We start from the raw sequence: 20,472 nt of genomic DNA on the forward strand, positions 1-20,472 counted from the left end.
AGAAATGGGCAGAAGACATGAATAGACATTTTTCCAAAGAAGACATACAAATGGCCAAGTGACACATGAAGAAATGCTCAGCAGCACTTCACATCAAGGAAATACAAATCAAAACCACAATGAGATACCACCTCACACCAGTCAGAACAACTAAAAGTAGCACAGGAAACAACAGATGTTGGCAAGGATACGGAGAAAGGGGAACCATCTTATGCTATTGGTGGTAATGTAAGCTGATGTAGCCACTCTGGAAAATAGTATGGAGCTTCCTCAAAAATCTGAAAATAGAGCCACCCTACAATTCAGCAATTGCACTACTGGGTATTTACCCCAAAGATACAAATGCAGTGATCCAAAGGGTCACTTACACCCCAATGTTTATAGCAGCAGTGTCCACAATAGTCAAACTACGAAAAGAGCCCAGATGTTCACCAACAGATGAATGGAAAAAGAATATGTGGTATGTATGTATATATAATAGAATTCTACTCAGCCATCAAAAAAATTGAAATCTTGCCATTTGCAATGATGTGGATAAAACTAGAGGGTATTATGCTAAGTGAAATAAATCAACCAGAGAAAGACAATTATCATAGGATCTTATTCATATGTGGAATTTAAGAAATAAAACACAAGATCAAAGAGGAAAGGAAGGGGGGAAAAAAAACAAGACGAAATTAGACAGGAATGGCAAACGATAAGAGACTCAATCATAGGAAACAAACTGAGCATTGCTGGAGGGGCAAGAGTGGGGATATGGGGTGACTGGGTGATGGGCATTAAGGAGAGTACATGATGTAATGAGCCCTGGGTATCATATAAGACTAATAAATTACTGAACTCTACCTCTGAATCTAATAATATGCTCTATGTTAATTAACTGAATTTAAATAAAATAAAACTTAAAACCAAAATACAAAATGTTCTAAAAAGGTGAGACTATGATTAAAGAAATCATGTTTTAGACCGAAATTTTCATTTTTTTTAAAGATTTTATTTAAAGATTTTATTAAAAGGGAGAGAGTATGAGAGAGAGCATGAGAAGAGAGAGGTCAATGGGAGAAACAGACTCTCTGCCGATCAGAGAGCCCGATGTGGGACTCGATCCCAGACTCCAGGATCATGACCTGAGCAGAAGGCAGTTGCTTAACCAACTAAGCCACCCAGGAGCCCCGAAATTTTCATTTTAAAAAAGCAAAAAGGAACTAGAGTTTTCTGATACAATAATTGGCATGTTGAAAATGGGCCTTTAAATTCTATAATTCTGGGGTGAGGGGTAGGAAAAATGAGTAAATGTGGTCAGAAGATACAAGCTTCTGGTTATAAATAGAGAAGTCCTAGAGATGAAATATACATAACATGGTGACTACAGTTAACAATACCGTGTTTGATATTTGAAAGTTAGCGAGGGTAGATCTTAAAAGTTCTCATCATAAGAAAAAACATTGTAACTATGTATAGTGTTGAATGGTAACTAGAACTTACTGCAGCAAACATTTTGTGATATATACAAATATTGAATCATTATGTTGTGCACCTAAAACTAATACGTTATATGTCAGCTATATCTCAATAAAAAAAATTGTAGAATACTAGACACCAGTTTTTCACAGATGGCATGTATACAAGGATATGTGCACACTGACATATTTCTCTCTCTCTCTCCACCCACCCCCCACGTCCTCCCCTGTTGGCTCCAAGAGAAAACAAGCAGAATTAATTAGCAATAGGTTCAATGTCCATTCAAATAATTTTACAATTTGTTAGAAAGTGAGTAATGAGGATTATTCTTTTTTCATTAACATATAATGTATTATTTGTTTCAGGGTACTGGTCTGTGAATCATCAGTTTTACACTGATGCTGGGTCGTAGGATAGATCTATTTTCAACTTCTTGAGGAATCTCCATTAATGAGGATTATTCTCACATTAGCCATGTAGGATCTGGAGAACAGCAAAAGTTCTCAAAGAAATGAATATCAGAAAGGAGGAAAGTGTAGTTTTTGGAAGTCAGATTATTCAACTTCTTAAAGACCTTTCCTACTTTTCACATTCGGAATGGTCTCTGAGTTCTGTGAGTCATAAGTAATTAGAGTAAAGTAGAGAATGACAGGGTGATGTGGACAACTGAGACTAAGAAGGTGACAAAATCTTAAATCCTGAAGATCACCTAAAGCTAAGTGGTGAGTGGGTCACAGAGCATGGTAGAGCCTTGCAGTGGCTCCACTAAGCCGGGGAGCCCAGGTGTCCCTGGGGCAGCAGGGACAGACCTGCACAGTTAGGTCACTTTCAAGGATGGCTGGCATGGAAGGAACTTGAGTGACAGTTGGTGTGTGGGTATGAGTCCTTTCTTATCAGATAATAACGCAGAGTGAAGAGCCCAAAGGTCTCCTAGAGAGAATCTGGGGTGCACATCTGAAGGGGTGTTCCAGCTGATAATGTTTCAGTCACTCCGAAATGAGGAGTGTCCAGAAAATTAAACGAGTGTCTCTCTGCAGTGAGACAGTCAGTAGAGAAGAACATTATCAAGGATTTTTCAGCTTCTGCTGGCTCAGATGAATGGAACTGTTTCAATTTTTTTCTATTTTAAGTAGGTCATTTTGTTTGATATAAACTCTTTGCCATGTATCTTTAAAATTCCCACAAAGTACATGGGGCGCCTGCGTGGCTCAGAGGGTTAAGCCTCTGCTTTCGGCTCAGGTCATGACCCGGGTCCTGGGATTGAGCACCCCCACTGGGCTCTCTACTCAGCAGGGAGCCTGCTTCCTCCCCTCCCTCTCTGCCTGCCTCTGCCTACTTGTGATCTCTGTCAAATGAATAAATAAAATCTTTAAAAAAAAAATTCCCACAAAGTACAAAAAGAAAAATTCTCTAAACATCCAAATGGACCAAAGGTTACACAGCTGTCAGAAAATATAAAGTGTGTGTTTCTTATCTATTATTGAATTGGGCGTGCTGTTTTGCCATCTTATCTTTTGGGGTAAATAAAGGATAATATCAAGTTATATTTAGGAAATCTGATTTTCCCGGTGTCAAGGAAACTTCCTGGGAGAAGAGGCATGGACCCTTTCAGGCCTTCATGGAAAAACTTATTTAAAAGCATCCTTAATGTTTTGTTTTGTTTTGTTTTAATTAATATATCATCTGCATATGCCAAATACGCTAAGTGAATTAAAGGGGCCATCATATTGTCTCAGTACTAGAACAATTCAATCTAGCCAATAAATTAAAGATTTTGAGCCCAATGCTCCAGAACAAAAAGCATCTGATGTTTTATAAGGAATTTCCAATAAACATTTGTGAGCTTTCACAGAATATTATTACACACACACACACACACAAATAGTTGTTCAGTTATTTGAAATTACAACAGTAATTGAAGTTACAGGGCCCCCTAAACGATTTATTGCCAAACCCTTGTGTACCCACTATAAAATTCAGGTGGACAATGTTTTCTCATTTACAATGAATGCTGCAGTCACAGACTTTTAAATGAGAGTAAGAATAAAAATTTTTCCCTGCAGCATAAAAGGACACAGAGAAATAGCACATTTTTAAAACCATTTCCCTCACATTTGACTTCAAATACTAGCATCTGCCCCCAAAGATGACATTTTGTTTTTCTTTACTTTAAATTGTTTGCCATCACAATGTCCATCAAAAGCAAATTAAACCTGAGACAGATGCAAAGCATAGCATTTCCATAGTATTTTCAAGGGCAATGAGTCATTTGTCCATCAGCCAAAGTCTACATATTCGCAAAGCAACAGGAACTCTTTTTGGAGTCTCTGGATAGCCAGAGTTACTTTCAATGTAGCAGGGTCATTCATAAATTTACCAAGCTACGGTAGAAAGACTTTCACTACTGGTCTTGGCCCCTTGCTGAATCCTGTTGATTGTCACTACCTGAGGCAAGTGGGGGAGCTTTCTCATAAAAAGTGTAACATCAGCAAAGCCATCCCTGGAATGGGTTCAGTTGCCCAAGGCGGTTATTGTTTGCTAGCTCTGTGCTAACCATTATCTACACTGTGGCTTAAAATGGTGACAAGTGGGCAGAAAACATTTGACTTTAGGGGTGGCACCGCGATTCAGTCAGTTACGTGTCTGCCTTCAGCTCAGGTCAGGAACTCGGGGTCCTGAGATGGAGCCCCACAAGGATTCCCTGCTCAGTGGGGGATCTGCTTCTCTCTCTCTGCCTCTCCCCCTCCCCCCTTCACGCCTTGTGCTCTCTCCCTCTCAAATAAGTAAATAAGAAAACATCTGCCTCTGTTAACTGCTCCAAAAAGTTAATGGAAAGTTGAGCAGAGGAGTTTTATGTATTTCCCTACCACTAGCTCCCAACCCCATACTCCATTTCTCTCTATTAAGGACAAAGCTTGAAATAGCCCCTTTCTCCCTCTAAACACAACCTCTATTTTTAGAAACTTTGTCTCCCTTTCTGAAGACCCTTCATATCTGTTTTAGCCGCTTGTTACCCGCTAGTCTACATACATACTCACTCTCCTACACTCCATAGACTGTTCTGTCACTGCAGCCCCAACACTTTCCTTTGTTGAAAAACTTTCCTTACCCTATATTAAATGCTGCTTAAATACAGAGATTGGTTTCCTCACCACGTGCCTCACATTTCTTCATGTAAAGCATGGGAGGGTCACTGCCAGGCCCTCTGTCAATGTCCTTTCAGGTTACAAGCTTATCCCTTGGCATCAACAATGAGAATAAGAATTCTCTAGGCTGATCTATATAATGTCTACCCTCCAACCTCTTTTGAACTCCCTCCTCATCCCTCTTTTTAATTTGTATGGTATTTACTTAATTAGTAATTTGTATTACTAATTATTCAGATTGACTAATCTGAAGAGATTACATTCTTAACGAACCAGTGCCATTTATTTTATATATATATATATTTTTTTTATATGCCATTTATTTTTTATATAGACAAAAGTCTATTCTTACTAGGTCAAAGGTCAGAGAAACCTAATCTCCTCGGAGTTGGTAACAATAATTGCTAATCTGTGTATACAAACTAATTGGAATACATCTACTTTACTACTGTGCAGTTTCTATGGGTTGTCAACTAACCAACCAAGAAAAGAAATAATTTATTCATTTATCCACTCAAGAAATATTTACATAACCCCAGACTGTTATCAGTCCAGAAGTATGGAGGGAAACAATGAGACAATGACTCTTCTCCAAGGAGTTACATTCTTGCAGAGGGTTGACAAAAAGTAAACGGAGGACTGAACAAGATAATTTCAGATAATGAAAAACAGAATTAAAAAAGAAAAAAGCCAGGTGATGTGATGTTGACTGGGATCAAAGTTACCCCTAGGCTTGGAGGGCAAGGAAGACCTTACTCCGAAGGAGAAACCCATTTGAGTGTGGAACCCGATGAAGCAACCAGTCATGCGAAAATCAGGGAGCAGAGGTTTCGAGGCAGTATGAACAGCAACTACAAAGGCGTAAGGTCGGAAGGAAGCAGGTCATTTATCTAGGAACAGAAAGATGTCTGTGTGATTGGAGCCAAGTAAGCAAATGGGAAAGTGTCACGAGATGAGGCTGGTGAGAAAGGACTCAATCCTTCCACCTTCATAACACGAGTAGGGGAGTTTAAATTTTAAATATGTGAAAAGCAATGGAAAGTTAAACAGAGGTTGAAATAATCCGATTTACATTTCTAGAAGATTATTCCAGTTATTACCGGCAAATAGAATGCAATGAGAGCAGAAAAAGAGGGAAAACCCCACGTCAGGGCTCTGTACTAAAGACGAACTACTATTCGTCATGCAGGTTTCGAGAAGTGACTTTTTTCGCCTCCTAGCAATACAAAACAAATCTTTACGGGGCACCTGGGTGGCTCATTGGGTTAAGCCTCTGCCTTCGGCTCATGTCATGATCCCAGGGTCCTGGGATCGAGCCCCGCATCGGGCACTCTGCTCCGGGGGAGCCTGCTTCTCCCTCTCTCTCTGTGCCTGCCTCTCTGCCTACTTGTGATCTCTCTCTGTTAAATAAATAAAATCTTTTTTTTAAAAAATCCTTACACCAGAAATCACAACGTAGAAGAGTAGTCTTACCTTATCCACAGCATCGCTTTCCGCAATTTGTTACTCGAGGTCAACCCCAGTCAGACGTAAATGATCTTCCTGACGCAGGCTTGTGGCGTCACAAGGTCAACAGTAGCGTTAGCTACTGTGACGTCACAATGCTGCGTCATTGGCTCACTTCACCTCCTGCGCAGGCGCGGCCTTCCGAAACGCATGAGGGCCCTACGATAAGATATTTTGAAAGAGAGAGAGATCACATTCACATTTTATTATAGCATATTATTATAATTGTTCTACTTTACTATTAGTTTGGGTATTCATCTCTTACTGTGCCTAATTGATAAATTAAAGTTATCATAGGTCTGTATGGATAAGGAAAAAAACCCGAAGTGTGTATAGGGTTGGGTACTATCTTGAGGTTTCCGGCATCTGCTGTGGGGGAGGGGGTCTTGGAACTTCTCCCCGCAGATGAGGGGGAGTGACTGTAAAGATAAGTCAAGTTGGCGGTTGCCTGAGTGGCTCAGTGGGTTAAGCCGCTGCCTTCTGCTGGGGTCATGATCTCAGGGTCCTGGGATCTAGTCCCGCATCGGACTCTCTGCTCAGCAGGGAGCCTGCTTCCTCCTCTCTCTCTGCCTGCCTCTCTGCCTGCTTGTGATCTCTCTCTGTCAAATAAATAAATAAAATCTTTTAAAAATAAATAAATAAGAAGTCAAGTTGGCACTACTGTCTCATAAAATGTTTTTGAATGTCACATCAAAACAGGGAATCCTTTTTGCATGACCTTGTCAGCAAACGTTCTTTGTAGTTCTTGGAGCCTTGAGCTCTCAGATGGAGATGATTACCTGAAGTTAATGGCTGCTTCCAGTTTTATTGGTTGATTCCTTTGAAAGAAAACATATGTAATGGAGCATTTTAGTTGTGTTTTGACTACAGCTTTGAAGTTTTAAATAACAGTATAGTGCTTACAATATGATAGAATTGGATACAAATACTTGGAATCGCCTGGAATTTATGCAGAACAGGTATCTGTGCCCCGGGGTAAAACCGTTTCTCCTATCGTTATGCCTTCAATCATAGTGATTGCATGTATGTATTCATTGGTTTATTTGAGAGAGAGTGCATATGCCAACAGGGGAGTGGAGGAGGGTAGGCAGAGGAGAGGGAGAGATTCTTAAGCAGCCTCCACACCCAGCACAGAGCTATTGGGGGATCCATCTCAGGACCCTAAGATCACGGCCTGAGCCAAAATGGAAAGTTGGATGTTTAACCGACTGGGCCATGCAGGTGCTCCTTTTTCTTAAATTGCATTTTAAACAGAAAAAGCAACAAGTATGGCTAATGGTTAAAAAGAAAAGAAAAGAAAACATACAAAAATGTGTTGCTATGATCCAAAGACCTATTTTTCATTCATCACCCCCTGAATATCTGAATCTTCCAGAACCACAGCATGAACTCTTGCTCTGGAATGCTCAGCATGTTTATTTTTGTCCCTCCTTCCACTTTCAGCAGAACTATTCCCATCATTTGAATCATTGTCCACTGCCCAGCGCACATGCATTCTATTTTAGTGGGTTTTCCTCACTGTGGGGTAGGAAGCAATTAATCTAGACTTTTGGTACCTATTAATGTTTAAGATATTTCTCTGTGCTGATAACAGGGACATTCAGAAACCCAAATAATGAAGCCAAGATATAAATGTCATCCTAATGGGAGAAACTTCAGACATCACTGAATACTCTGGAAGTGATGCAGGCAGGCTCTCAGGTTCTGCCCAAATCTTATCACTAAAGCCCTATGTGAGCCCCACATGGAAACCTACATGCTGGATTGCCGTCGCCATCACTGCCATTCCCACACATGGAAGATGCCCAGTATTTTAACATAGACCAGCTGGGAAGAATCAACCATGTAACAAATACCACCCAATTTTTCTTCCCTAAAGTTCAATTTTCTGTAAAAGTGCTAAGGCTTTGTAATTTTAATGACTTCTTCCTCTTGCCCAGGCCTTATCCACAGATCCTCTTTCTAAAATCTCAACTCTTACTATACCAAATAGCAAAAAGCATACATTTAGCCCGGTAAATCTTTTAGCTAATTTGCTAGCTATTTTCGTCATTCAGATTTGACAGCCCCAAATAAAAAAAAAAAAAAAAAAATCAATTTCTGTCTCTGATGACAGATAAGAAAAGCCAAAGTATGGGGAAATGGTGTCTTTGTCGATGCTTAATGAATAAACCGCATAGAAGGAATAATCTGATATATTTTTTCCTCAGAAATCAATAGGAACACTCTCCATTTTTATATTAATCCCCTCTGCATTAAAACCTAGAATTGCAGATTAAGCTTTCATGTCTCTGTACTCATTTCCCAGCCTGCCCTCTTTGGTGTTGTGTTTTTTTTTTTCTAGGAATTAAGCAATTGTCAGTCACCCCTGCATTTCACCACCTCCCTGAAAAGAAGTTATTTGCTGACATGCTGGTCTATTAAGCGTCTTAGGAAGGAATCCACAAGCTTGTGTTTCATTGAATCATAAAAAGCTTGAGAAAATTCAACAAAGGATGGTGAGCAAAGGGAACCTTAATTAGTTTAAGTGAAACTGACTCAGATGAATATGCTAATTTACTGACTCCACCAGGATCTGGTTTCCTGTATGCTGAGTTTTAACTTTCGGGCCATGTTTGTGACTGTCAGCTGCCACAGGCCCAGGCTTTCCAAGCCATGTTTGGCATGGGTTTGGTGACAAAGACCAGCCAGGCAGGAAAGCCACGCCTGGCTCAACAGGGGCTATTCTCACAGTCAAGTCCAACTGGGCTCCTGGTGGCAGGAGGGAATGTTACCGGTTGCCCCAAGAGCAGCTGAGAAGACAGTGCAAACAGACGAAAGAGTTAGTTCTAATCAGGATATCAAAGTGCAGGTCTGAGCTAGCTGATGAGACAAAAAAAAGGGGTCAGTGTGGGGCAGGCTGTGTGCATTTTATGATGCTTGGAATAAAAGGTTTTCTTCCACCCACACTGAGGTGTGGCAAGTAAATACAACATGTGCTGAATCCTGGAACAGAGGAAGGACATTAGCGGAAAGCTGGTCAAATCCTAATAGCCTGTAGTTTTGCTAAGAGTGTTGTTTCAATGTTAGTTCTTGTTACAATCATGTATCACTGTTATGTAAGATGGCTAACATTAAGGGAAGCAGGGGGAGAAGTAGAAAGAGAACTCCCTGTGCTAATTTTGTAATCCTGTGCATTTAAAATTATTTTAAAATGAAAATGTTCTTTAAAAGACTAAAAGGGCGCCTGGGTGGCTCAGTGGGTTAAGCCGCTGCCTTCGGCTCAGGTCATGATCTCAGGGTCCTGGGATCAAGTCCCGCATCGGGCTCTCTGCTCAGCAGGAGCCTGCTTCCTCCTCTCTCTCTCTCTGCCTGCCTCTCTGCCTACTTGTGATCTCTCTCTGTAAAATAAATAAATAAAATCTTTAAAAAAAATAAAATAAAATAAAAGACTAAAAAAACAATCTAGCCACTTAGTATTTTACAGTGGGGGGAAAAAAACCCTCAATCTTCTCTAGCTGCCTCAATACTATTTCTCATCACTGTGTTGTACGTTCCTTGTTAAAACATCTAATTCATATTTTTTTTGTTTGAATGATTGACCTAGGTCAAGAGAATGAGAAGAAAAGACACAGAGAAATATTTGCAAAAGACATACTTGATAGAAGATTGCTCTCCAAAATATACAAAGAAGCCTACATCTCAACAGTAAGAAAACAAACAAACTGATTTAAAAATGAGCAAAGGAACCGGCACCTTACCAGAGAAGATGTATAGATGACAAGCACCTGGGTGGCTCAATGGGTTAAAGCCTCTGCCTTCAGCTCAGGTCATGATCTCAGGGTCCTGGGATCAAGCCCCTAATCGGGCTATCTGCTCAGCAGGGAGCCTGCTTCCTCCTCTCTCTCTGCCTACTTGTGATCTCTGTCTGTTAAATAAATAAATAAAATCTTTAAAAAAAAAAAAAGATGTATAGATGGCAAATCGTCATATGAAAAGATGCTCAATATCATACATTATCAGGAAATTTCAAATTAAGCTACAATGGCACACCACTGTATACCCATTAGAATCACCAAAATCCAAAACACTGACACCACCAAATGCTGACAAGGATGTGGAACAACATGAACTTGTATCCATTGCTAGTGAGAGTACAGAATGGCACACCCACTTTGGAAGACAACTTGGCAGTTTCCAACAAAACTAAATATTCTCTTACAATGTAATCCAAGAATTATACCACTTAACTCTTTACTCAAATGAATTAAAAACTTCTATCCACACAGAAACCTGCACACAGAGGTTTATAGCAGCTTTATTCATAATTGCCAAAAACTTGGAAGCATCTGTCATTTAGAATATATAAGCATAAGTTAAGATCCCAGAGGAGAATAAATTACCTTAACAGAAGACACAGTCCTCCCTGTCCAGGGGGAGTCCTAGCAAGTTTAATGTGAGGCAGAGAGAATGGCTTGGTAGGGCTGACCAATTGCTTTAATGAAAATCAGTCCTTTAATCAGTGGCAAAGAGAAGGAAGGAACAGGAGAAGGAACAGAACAGAAAGAAAGAAGAAATAAGGACTGATTTTGGCCCTATTTATTTTAAACTTTCAAGCACTTCTTATTACCAGTAAAATGAGCTCCAGTCTTAGCATGTCCGGCTCTTCCTCCAGCAATCACGAATTCCTGGGCTGCAATTGCCGGGCATGACTCCCTAGGTTCCAGTTCCATAGACTCACTCAAGTTCTCCAGACTCATTCTTTCGCTTTCTTTTTTTTGCTCACCTATTCCCACACCTTCAAATGTCCTCATTGAAGATGGAATGCAGGGGGGCCTGAGTAATTTAGTCATTGAGCATCTGACTCTTGGTTTCAGATCAGGTCATGATCTCAGGGTCATGATCTCAGATTAATGATATGGAGCCTCGTGCTGAGCCCTTTGCTGGGGTCCCTGCTCCGCAGGGAATCTACTTGAGATTCTCTCTTTTCCTCTTCCACTTCTCCTCCCCCAGCCCGTGTTCTCTCTTTCTAAAATAGGTAAATAAAATCTCAAAAAAAAAGAAGGAAAAAAAATCAGATGCAAAGGCCAAGATGGCCGAAAGGCTATCCCAAATCATATTTCATTCTCCAGCTGAAATTTTTCTTTTCTCTATCACCAATATACTTGATACATACGTAAGAGTATGTATCACTGACTTCTCTCCACTGCAGGGCTGTAATCTGAGAGCAGAGACCACATCTCTTCATCTGTACTCCCCAGCACACCTATTGCAATGCCTGACATATCAAAGAATCCTAGAATCTTAAACTCAGAGTTGGAAGGAATCTCAAAGATGAAACAGGAAATGTCATAAGGTGTCGAGATGTGTTTGAGGTAAGACTGATGGAGGAAGAGATTGAGGGGAAAGGTTAGGAAAAGAAAATTAGAAAGGTCAAGAGGAATAATAAATATTTCTTGGGAATTTGTTAGGAGCCACATAATTCCAAGCCCATTGTATATGTATTCTGTCATTTAATTTTCACAACAGTTTGACAAGGAAAGTGCCATTATCTCTCTCTCTCTATCGGAGAAGCAAACCCGGACACAGAGGTTAAACCAATTGCTGAAGTTGAGCAGTTAAGGAATGATGGAGCCAAAACGCCAGCCCAGGCAACTCGGCTCTAATGTCTACTTGTCAGCAAAATCAACCTCAGCAAAGGGGCATCACACACATACCACAAGGAGAAGGAACCTTCAGGAATGGGTGACTACGATGTACTTTCCATCCTGCTAACCTCGGGATGCCCACACCAAGTACACCAGGCATGATTATCTTGAAGTTAAAAACCTTACCCAAAATGGTCAGCATTCACAAAATATAAAACATTCACATAATATGACATTTTAAGAAGGAACCTTTCTGTGATTTTTTAAAGCACAAATCCCCACGAAGGGAACACATTTGGTAACCAGCCCAAGCATTGTAGCCACAATAGAAGAAACTCAGTGAATTTAATCAAAAGCATGTACCTAGCCACCAGGGCCCCTTTGGGAATGCTTGCTAGAAAAACCACATGTAGCTTTCAGTTTCTATCATCTGGCCCTAACACAGCCCTTGTTTTTACTGCTTAGTAATAATTCAAAGCAGGTTGCCTGTAGGAACAATTTTTAAAAGACTAATTTTTTATAACTTCAATGTTACACAATTTTTTCAGAATTTCCCATTACAATCAAAGCTTAATGAAATATTTATGAACTATAGAGGTTGATGGCTTGTTAATTTTCATTTTTTTACCAGAATGGGATAATACTGAGTATCAATGTCCCATACATTCTCTGTGGTCACATGGACAAGTTGTTAAGTCTCTTGGACTTCAGGAAATAAATGGGTCAGTTCGGGTGGCAGAAACCTCCTTGAACTCAGCCCGATGTAAAAGAAGGGCACATTTTAAAGTTGAAAAAGGAAATGCCTTGGAAACTGCTGTAAGAAGTATTTGACAAAGAAGCAAAATATGCTCTCAGTTCATCTTCTGTTACACACACACACATGCACACACACATGCACAGGCAGCCCCAATTTCCTGCCCACCGCAGTCGTTGGGTACTTCTGGGGACACCACTCACATTATAGTCTAAATAAATGCTCCCACCTGATGTGGTTTTGGAATATACATGAGGTTTGGGTGGGGGAGGCATCCAGAGCCAGCAGCCAAGAATTCTTGAGACATCTTTGGTGCAAAAAGGTGGTTTTATTAAACCACAGGGACAAGACCCATGGGCAGAAAGAGCTGCTGCACTGGGTTTGTGAGAGGGTGGCTAACTATATACTTGGGAGTTGGGGAAAGTAAGGAAAAGGGAGGTTTCAAAAGGATTTTCATATGTTAAAGCCTCACAGGATACAGAAAGCCTCGCCATTGTCAACTTAAGGTTGTTTTTACCTCTAGCAAGGCATTAACATTAAGACAGTTGGGAGCCTCTGGGAGGAATATCACACAGATCCTATCCAGGAGTGGGAAGACAAGCTTGCTGGGTGTGGGCTTGGACTTTGTTCTCAGCTTGCCTTCTGCTCCCTCATCACCACCCTGTGACACCCCCTCCCCCTTTCTTGCCTTAGTCTCTTCCATTCAGTGGCCTCACAATGCCCCCATATCCCGAAAAACACAGATCTCTTACCTTTCATTCACATTATACAAATACCACTACTTATTTAGAGCTTAAAGATCTCACCTTCCTACATTTTAACAGGAAAGAGGAAAATGCTCTGGCAGGATTAAAGCCTAATGTTTGAGGCTTTGGAATTTCAGGCATCAGTTAGCAAATAGCAGAGACTATCTGGGGATAGCCAAGCAGCTTGTCCTTAATACATCACATGGACGAGCACCTTGACCTGGTATATAATAAGCTCGTCCTTCTTCCTAGTGTTCCTGATACTTTCAGGGTCCTTCATCCCCTGTGTTGCTGTTGGTGAGCTGGAAATGGGGTGTAGCCTAGAGATGAGGGCAGAGAAGCAGGACCCTGGGGCTAACATCACGGTCCAGCATCGTGGTCCTCAGCAGCACAGCATCAGCTTCTGCATTCTTGGGCCCTGTGTGCGTCCCTGACTTCTGCAGCCCCTCCCTGTTTACAGAACTCCAAAGGTAAAGAGACAATGACAGTACCCCTTCTCACAGGGCTGTGGTGAGCTTTCAGCAAGTTCGCTCACGTCAACATTGAGCCCAGTCCTTGCGACGCTCGGTCCACCCTAGCTGGTACGGTTAAGCAGCTCTAAAGTTACATGGAATCCAGTCCCTAAAGAAATCGACCCCCCACCCGCCCCAACGCATTGTTTAACAGAAGCTCGGCATTTACTCTTCCCTGGAATGAAGCCCGTCTCTCCCACCAAGATGACAGGGCTCCAGATGTTGTTTCTCCTTTCCCAAATTACATAACACCTTTGATCCCTCACTTTCAATCAGAACTAATAGGCTCTAATTGCAGACATTATCAGTGCGAATGGTGCTGGTTGCTGATAAATGAGCCACAGGCACAGTTTGTTCTGCCACCACGGGTAGATGAGCATGGGTAGGGCAGTGTCATTCCACGAATCTCTCAGCACCTGGGACTCAGGCTGATGGCACCTCGCAGTCTCGTTTCGGGGCACCCGGCCTCGCCCGCCACTGACTAGCATCGAACAATACGCTCTAATATTATTCTATGGTTTGCCTTTAAAGAGATCCTTCCTAGACCAGGCCAACTGATTCATTTCCAAGCCACTGGCAAACATAATCACCTAGTACAGGCAGAATAATGGACCATTTCGGTAGCTCACATTTTTCGGGATACAATCAGGAAAAATCAAAGATCGGGTTTTGACTCAAGTTTGAGAATGAGAGTTTCCAGGGTCAGGGGGTAGACACACACACAGCTTTATAGCGGTATTTTTTTTTTTTTTTTTAACAAGGATTTTGAGTGACTCCTTTGATTAACATTTGTACTGTAAATGTAACATCATCTTTACCACAGAATTCATTCTACAATGGTTTAAAGCCTCAGCCTTTAACCTCTCAGCTTCCCCAATATGTTCATATGTCACAGACGATGCTGAAAAAATAAAATGGCCAGGAATGTACTTGGCTTGAGCCAAGTACCCTAAACTCAACCATTAGTGAAACTTGAGAAAGAAAAAGAAAAGAAGAAAGGAAGAGGGGTGCCTGGGTGGCTCAGTGGGTTAAGCCGCTGCCTTCGGCTCAGGTCATGATCTCGGGGTCCTGGGATCGAGTCCCGCATCGGGCTCTCTGCTCAGCAGAGCGCCTGCTTCCCTCTCTCTCTCTCTGCCTGCCTCTCCATCTACTTGTGATTTCTCTCTGTCAAATAAATAAAATCTTTAAAAAAAAAAAAAAGAAGAAAGAAAGAAAAAGAAAATAGTGTATTCAGTCTAGTTCATTTTATAGAACATGGACAATATGGAAGAAAACAGTCAGAATCAGAAAGGAAAAAACTTTTCTTATTTTCCCTGTTGAATTTGGAAATCCTTTCTGCCAAGTTTCTCCAACTACATGATGTATTAACAAGGTTAGGCCCTAAAAGACCCAGCTACCTCCAGGCACACTGGTCTGATTTCAGTTCCTATCATTAATTCATCCATTTTTTTTCCTCACCTTGGAGCCTTTACTTTTGATGTTCTTTCAGTGCAGAACTTTGTCTACACCCTTCCCTCCCGCTGACCCTTCAATTTCAACTTAAACGTCACTCTTTTCTTTCTGGACGCTTTGTCCCCGTGACCTGGGTCTCCTTCCCTCACTTCCCCCAAACTACCACCTGTTGCCCCCCAACGCCTTTGGAATGCTCTTCATGTAGCGATTTCTCAGCATAGCTTTTTCCTGTGGCCTCTACTGTCCCTGATGACTAAGACCAGGTCTTCCTTATCTTTGTGTCCGTACCACTTACCATGAAGCCTATCACGTTTTAGGTACTCAATACATACTTCTTGAATTAGTTGATTAACATATGAATGAATAACAGGCATTATGATTGGCACCAGGAGACTGTTCCTTTTTGAAACATGACATCATAGGGATTTCAGAGTCTCCATAATGTATTTCTTTTTTTTTTTTTTAAGATTTTATTTATTTATTTGACAGAGTGAGAAAGATCACAAGTAGGCAGAGAGGCAGGCAGAGAGAGAGGGGGAAGCAGGCTCCCTACCCAGCAGAGAGCCCAATGCGGGGCTCGATCCCAGGACCCTGAGATCATGACCTGAGCCTAAGGCAGAGGCTCAACCCACTGAGCCACCCAGGTGCCCTCCATAATGTATTTCATGTCTAGACACAAGGTGTTTACATGTGATCTAGAAGATAAAAGTAAAGCCAAAGGGCCACACCATTTGTCCTGGGCTGTTTCCACACCAATGAAAACTAAGAAATTGTGGGGTGCCTGTTGGCTCAGTTGGTAGAACATGTGACTTTTTATTTTGGGGCCCTGAGTTTGAGCCCCACATTGGGCATAAAGATTACTTTTTTTATAAAGACTAAGAAATTGTTCTTTATTAAAACGTTTCTTGGGATGCCTCGGTGGCTCAGTCAGTTAAGCGTCTGTCTTAGGCTCAGGTCATGCTACCAGGGTCCTGGGATTGAGCCCCACTTTAGGCTCATTGCTTGGCGGGGAGCCTGCTTCTCCCTCTGCTTGCCCTGCCTGCCACTGCCCCTGCTTGTGCTCGCTCTCTCTCTCTCTCACACAAATAAATAAAATCATGAAAAAAAAACTTCTTTATTAAAGCACTTACTTTTCCCATTTGACAGTTTCTAAAGAACTGAAGGAATCTAAGAATGTATCTATAACCTAAAAAAAAATGAAAAAAAAAAAAAACAAGCACACAAAACACTACCAAAAATACATAAGTTTCATATACCAGTAACTCAAATGCAACAGGAGTGGAATATGCAAGTGGCACTGACTTCCGGGACACAGATTGCATCTAGCTCTCCTCTAGACTGTGTAAACAAACCACTGTAGAAGAGGAGAAATGTGTTCTCACTAAGGGAAAAAATAAAAATATATTTCCCTACAAATTAGACAGGTGATATTGTTTCCAGTCAGGATATTTAAAAACTGTTACTTCAATGGACATGCTACCCCTTACATTGTAACTGTTACTGGCTATAGTAGCCAGGGTATGATAGGCTACACCATGGTAACAGATAAAACGTGAAACCCTAGTGGCTTAATACCATTGAGTTTATTTCTCCCTCTTGCCACATGCTTCTTCCATCTTGGGGTCTCACCATCCTCTGGCTTCAAGTTGAGCCAGCATATTGGGGGAAGAAATCAACCAGAAATAAAACAGTTTACTTCAACTTATGTTCCACTGAACAGACCTAGCCACATGGTGAATCCAACTTTAAGAGAATCTGAGAAACGAAGAGCTGCACACGACTGAGGGTGAATATAAACAAGTCGTCGTTTGGTCTTAACAAGTAATTCTGCGTTTTGACACATGGTCTCCATGATTTAGCTAAAAGGACTATTTCCTTTATGATAATTGGATTCAGCCCAGACATGTTTAAAATATACCCTCAGAAGCCCATAGTTCTGCATTTATATTCTCTGGCATTGTGCTCCAGGATATACTTAAGGTATTGTATTATTTATTGCCATATAACAAATTACCTCAAAAGTTAGCAGCTTGAGACAGAAAACATTTATTATCTCAGCTTCTGGAATCAGAAATTTGGATGTGGCTGGCTGAAGGTCTTTCCTGACCTTGCAGTCACACTGTTGGCTGGGGTAAGGACACATCTGAAGGTTTGTTTAGATAAGGATCCACTTCTTAGTCCACTCATGTGATTATTGGCAGGATTCAGTTCCTCGTGGGTTGCTGGACTGATGGCATCAAGTTCCTCACTGGCTCATTGGTTCCTCCCTGGCTCAGTTCCTCACTGGCTGTGAGGAGACTGCTCTCATTTCCTTGCACAGGTACCTGTCCACAGGGAAGCTTCCAACATGGCTGCTGGCTTCCCTCTGACCAGGTGAGCAAGAAAACAAGAGGGAAAAGCCAAAGATGGAGCCAATCCTTTGTAATCCAATCCAGAAGTGGCAGTGATAGTTGTCAACTCCATTCATTAAAAATGAGTCTCCCAGTGCAGTCCACATTCTAGGGGCGGGGACATGAATACTAGGGGGCTGGCATCATTGGGGGTCGTCTCAGAGACCACTTAACCACTAAGGTTCTTCCAGGACATCTTAGGTTTGGTCATCCTCTTTCAACTGTTTTGTTCCTTATTTTGTTTTCAAGTTTCGATTGATAGGGTTACTTTAGTGGTAGAAATCAGATAAAATTTAGAACTGCGGCTTTGGTCTTCTCAGGCTATGATGGTGAAGATGGCCTATAGATGATGGAAATAGTGAACAAGCGATTTATGAAAATTATAGTCGATTCAAGTTGTACAGGACAAATATAGCCTTTCTTCTGCTCTCTAGTACTACTTGTGTTGTGTTGTGTATACTTTCCTAGTTAATCCTTTATAGGACTAGCTAGTTTTTAAAATTCCAGCTGATACTGCTCTGTCAATTAAAGTATCTTTGGAGAAGTGAAACGGATGTACATGGCTCCCATCCATGAGACGTCAGGAAGTTCAATTTTTTCACATATCCAGAGTGGGGGAGAACTGGGAATGTTTGCAAACAACACTAATCGCTCTCCCCTCTTAACCTTATCAAATATTACTATGAGGTGGTCTCAGGGTCCTGGGATTGAGCCCCGTGTTGGGCTCTCTGCTCAGCGGGGAGCCTGCTTCCCCCAACCCCCTATCTGCCTCTCTGCCTACTCTCTGTCAAATAAAAAATTAAAATCTTAAAAATGAGGAAATCTCTTTATTTCCAAGTTGAAGGTCAAATAATCCTATTTCTATATTCATATTTGGGTTTGTAATAATAACAATTAATATTCTTTCTTAATACCCTATATATTCTTGGAACTTTCATCCAAACTGCTTGGACCTTCAGGTCCCCAAATACAGGTTCTGATGAAGCCTAGATATTGTTTGTTTGTCGCCAGTAATCTCAAGCTGAGCATCATTGGTATTTGTGCAAAATCTGGTAAGTTGGGCTCTGGGTGTTTCTTATGTGTCTCTTAATATCTAAATTCAGAAATCACTGATTTTTATATGTTTTCTGAATTCTAAAATGTTATATGATGTATAGGTATTTGAGCTATAGTGTTTTAAACAATACAAGGGCTAACTAGTTTGGGATTTCTTTTAAAATATATGAAGTTTTAATCTCTTGAGAATTTTAATAATATATATAGTTTCATAAAATGTATAAACACAAAATATATTGTTTTATAATAATCTTTATCACTTTTTATAATAGAGTTTTATTTTCTGGTCTCCACACTTAATCTAGTTCTCTCCTTGGCTTATACTCTATCAGTGTGAATATTTTGTTTTTTAAAGATTTTATTTATTTATTTGAGAGAGAGAGACAGAGAGAGAGAGCTTGAGAGGAGAGAAGGTCAGAGAAAGAGGCAGACTCCCTGTGGAGCTGAAGCCTGATGTGGGACTGGATCCCTGGATTTCAGAATCATGACCTGAGCCGAAGGCAGCGGCTTAACCAACTGAGCCATCCTGGTGCCCTCAGTGTGAATATTTTAACACGAATTGAGATTGTATCATTGCTCTGTGCACAACCCTCCAATGTCTCCCAAAAAACTTTGAATAAAAGCGGAAGTCCTTACCATGGCAGTGTATCTGGCTATATATCTAATTTGTTCTCTTCCCCCTTCTCTGTGGTATTCTGGGGCTCACTGGTTGAATCCCATGGCCGCCTCAGGGGGCGCTGTGCTCATCGAGTGCGAACCTGAAGATCTTCTCTGGTTTTTCCCTTCTCTCTCCTCACAGGTCTTCACAAAGATCTCCATTCATACCTCTGCTTCAAGTTCATGTTTTGAATTTATCTGTTTAACAGATAAAAAATCCACAGCGAGAACTTCCCTGAACAGCCTTTCCCTTCCTATTACCTCCTTCTGCTTTCCTTTATGACACTGATGTTTGACATTATACTGTATATTTAACGGAAAGCTTCATGAAAGTCAGAACTGTGTTTTAGTCACTGCGACTGCCACAGCACCTAGAATACTAGCTGGCACATTCTGGGAGTCAACTGGACTTCAAAGATCCTTCCAATAAAGTAACTTTAAAGAAACTCAAATCTGAAACGAATCCCCAGGACAGTGAGAATGTTCTTTTCCCCAGCAACATAACCCCATCCTTAACACAGTGCTCTGCTCTCTAACATCTGTAGTGAAAATGAATGAACAAATGCCTAATTTGAAAGGAATCGGTGCTATTGCTTCTTAAAATGTGTAATAAACTCGTTTTTCTCAGCTAATACCCCAATGCATGCCCAACCAAAACAAAACAAAACAATAACAAAAATATATAACTTGAGAAGGTCTGGCAAAGCTTTCTGAAAGGCATCCCTGAAAAAGCCTTCTTAGGGAAACTACTCTGATCCTGTAGAACAAAAGCCGCATATCACTGAATTCCCTTGAAGAAATGACCCTGAGATCCCTCTGACATCAGAGCCAGAACCCAGAGGAGAAGACAGATTCCTGAGATGTCTGCCCTGCTTCCTTGTTCTTCTACCATGACAGAAAAAGCTCATCAATCCCAAGGTCTTTCCTTCCACAAGCAGACTTGGCCTCAGAATCGTCAGCAAGGCCTTCTTAGAAGCCCCACCTGCCCATCCTCCAGGCAATGGTTATTTGTCATGGTTACTTGGGGTCATCATTCATAGGCAAAATGACCAGAGACAGAGAAAGCACAGACTTCATCACTTTTGTCTGCTACCTAAAACAAAATATACAGACCTTGAACCTCAATATAAGCAAACTAAAATCTAGATATTGGTCTTTGTTACTT

This window comes from Mustela nigripes, chromosome 6 (genome assembly GCF_022355385.1).
Source record: "Mustela nigripes isolate SB6536 chromosome 6, MUSNIG.SB6536, whole genome shotgun sequence".
Lineage (NCBI taxonomy): Eukaryota > Metazoa > Chordata > Mammalia > Carnivora > Mustelidae > Mustela > Mustela nigripes.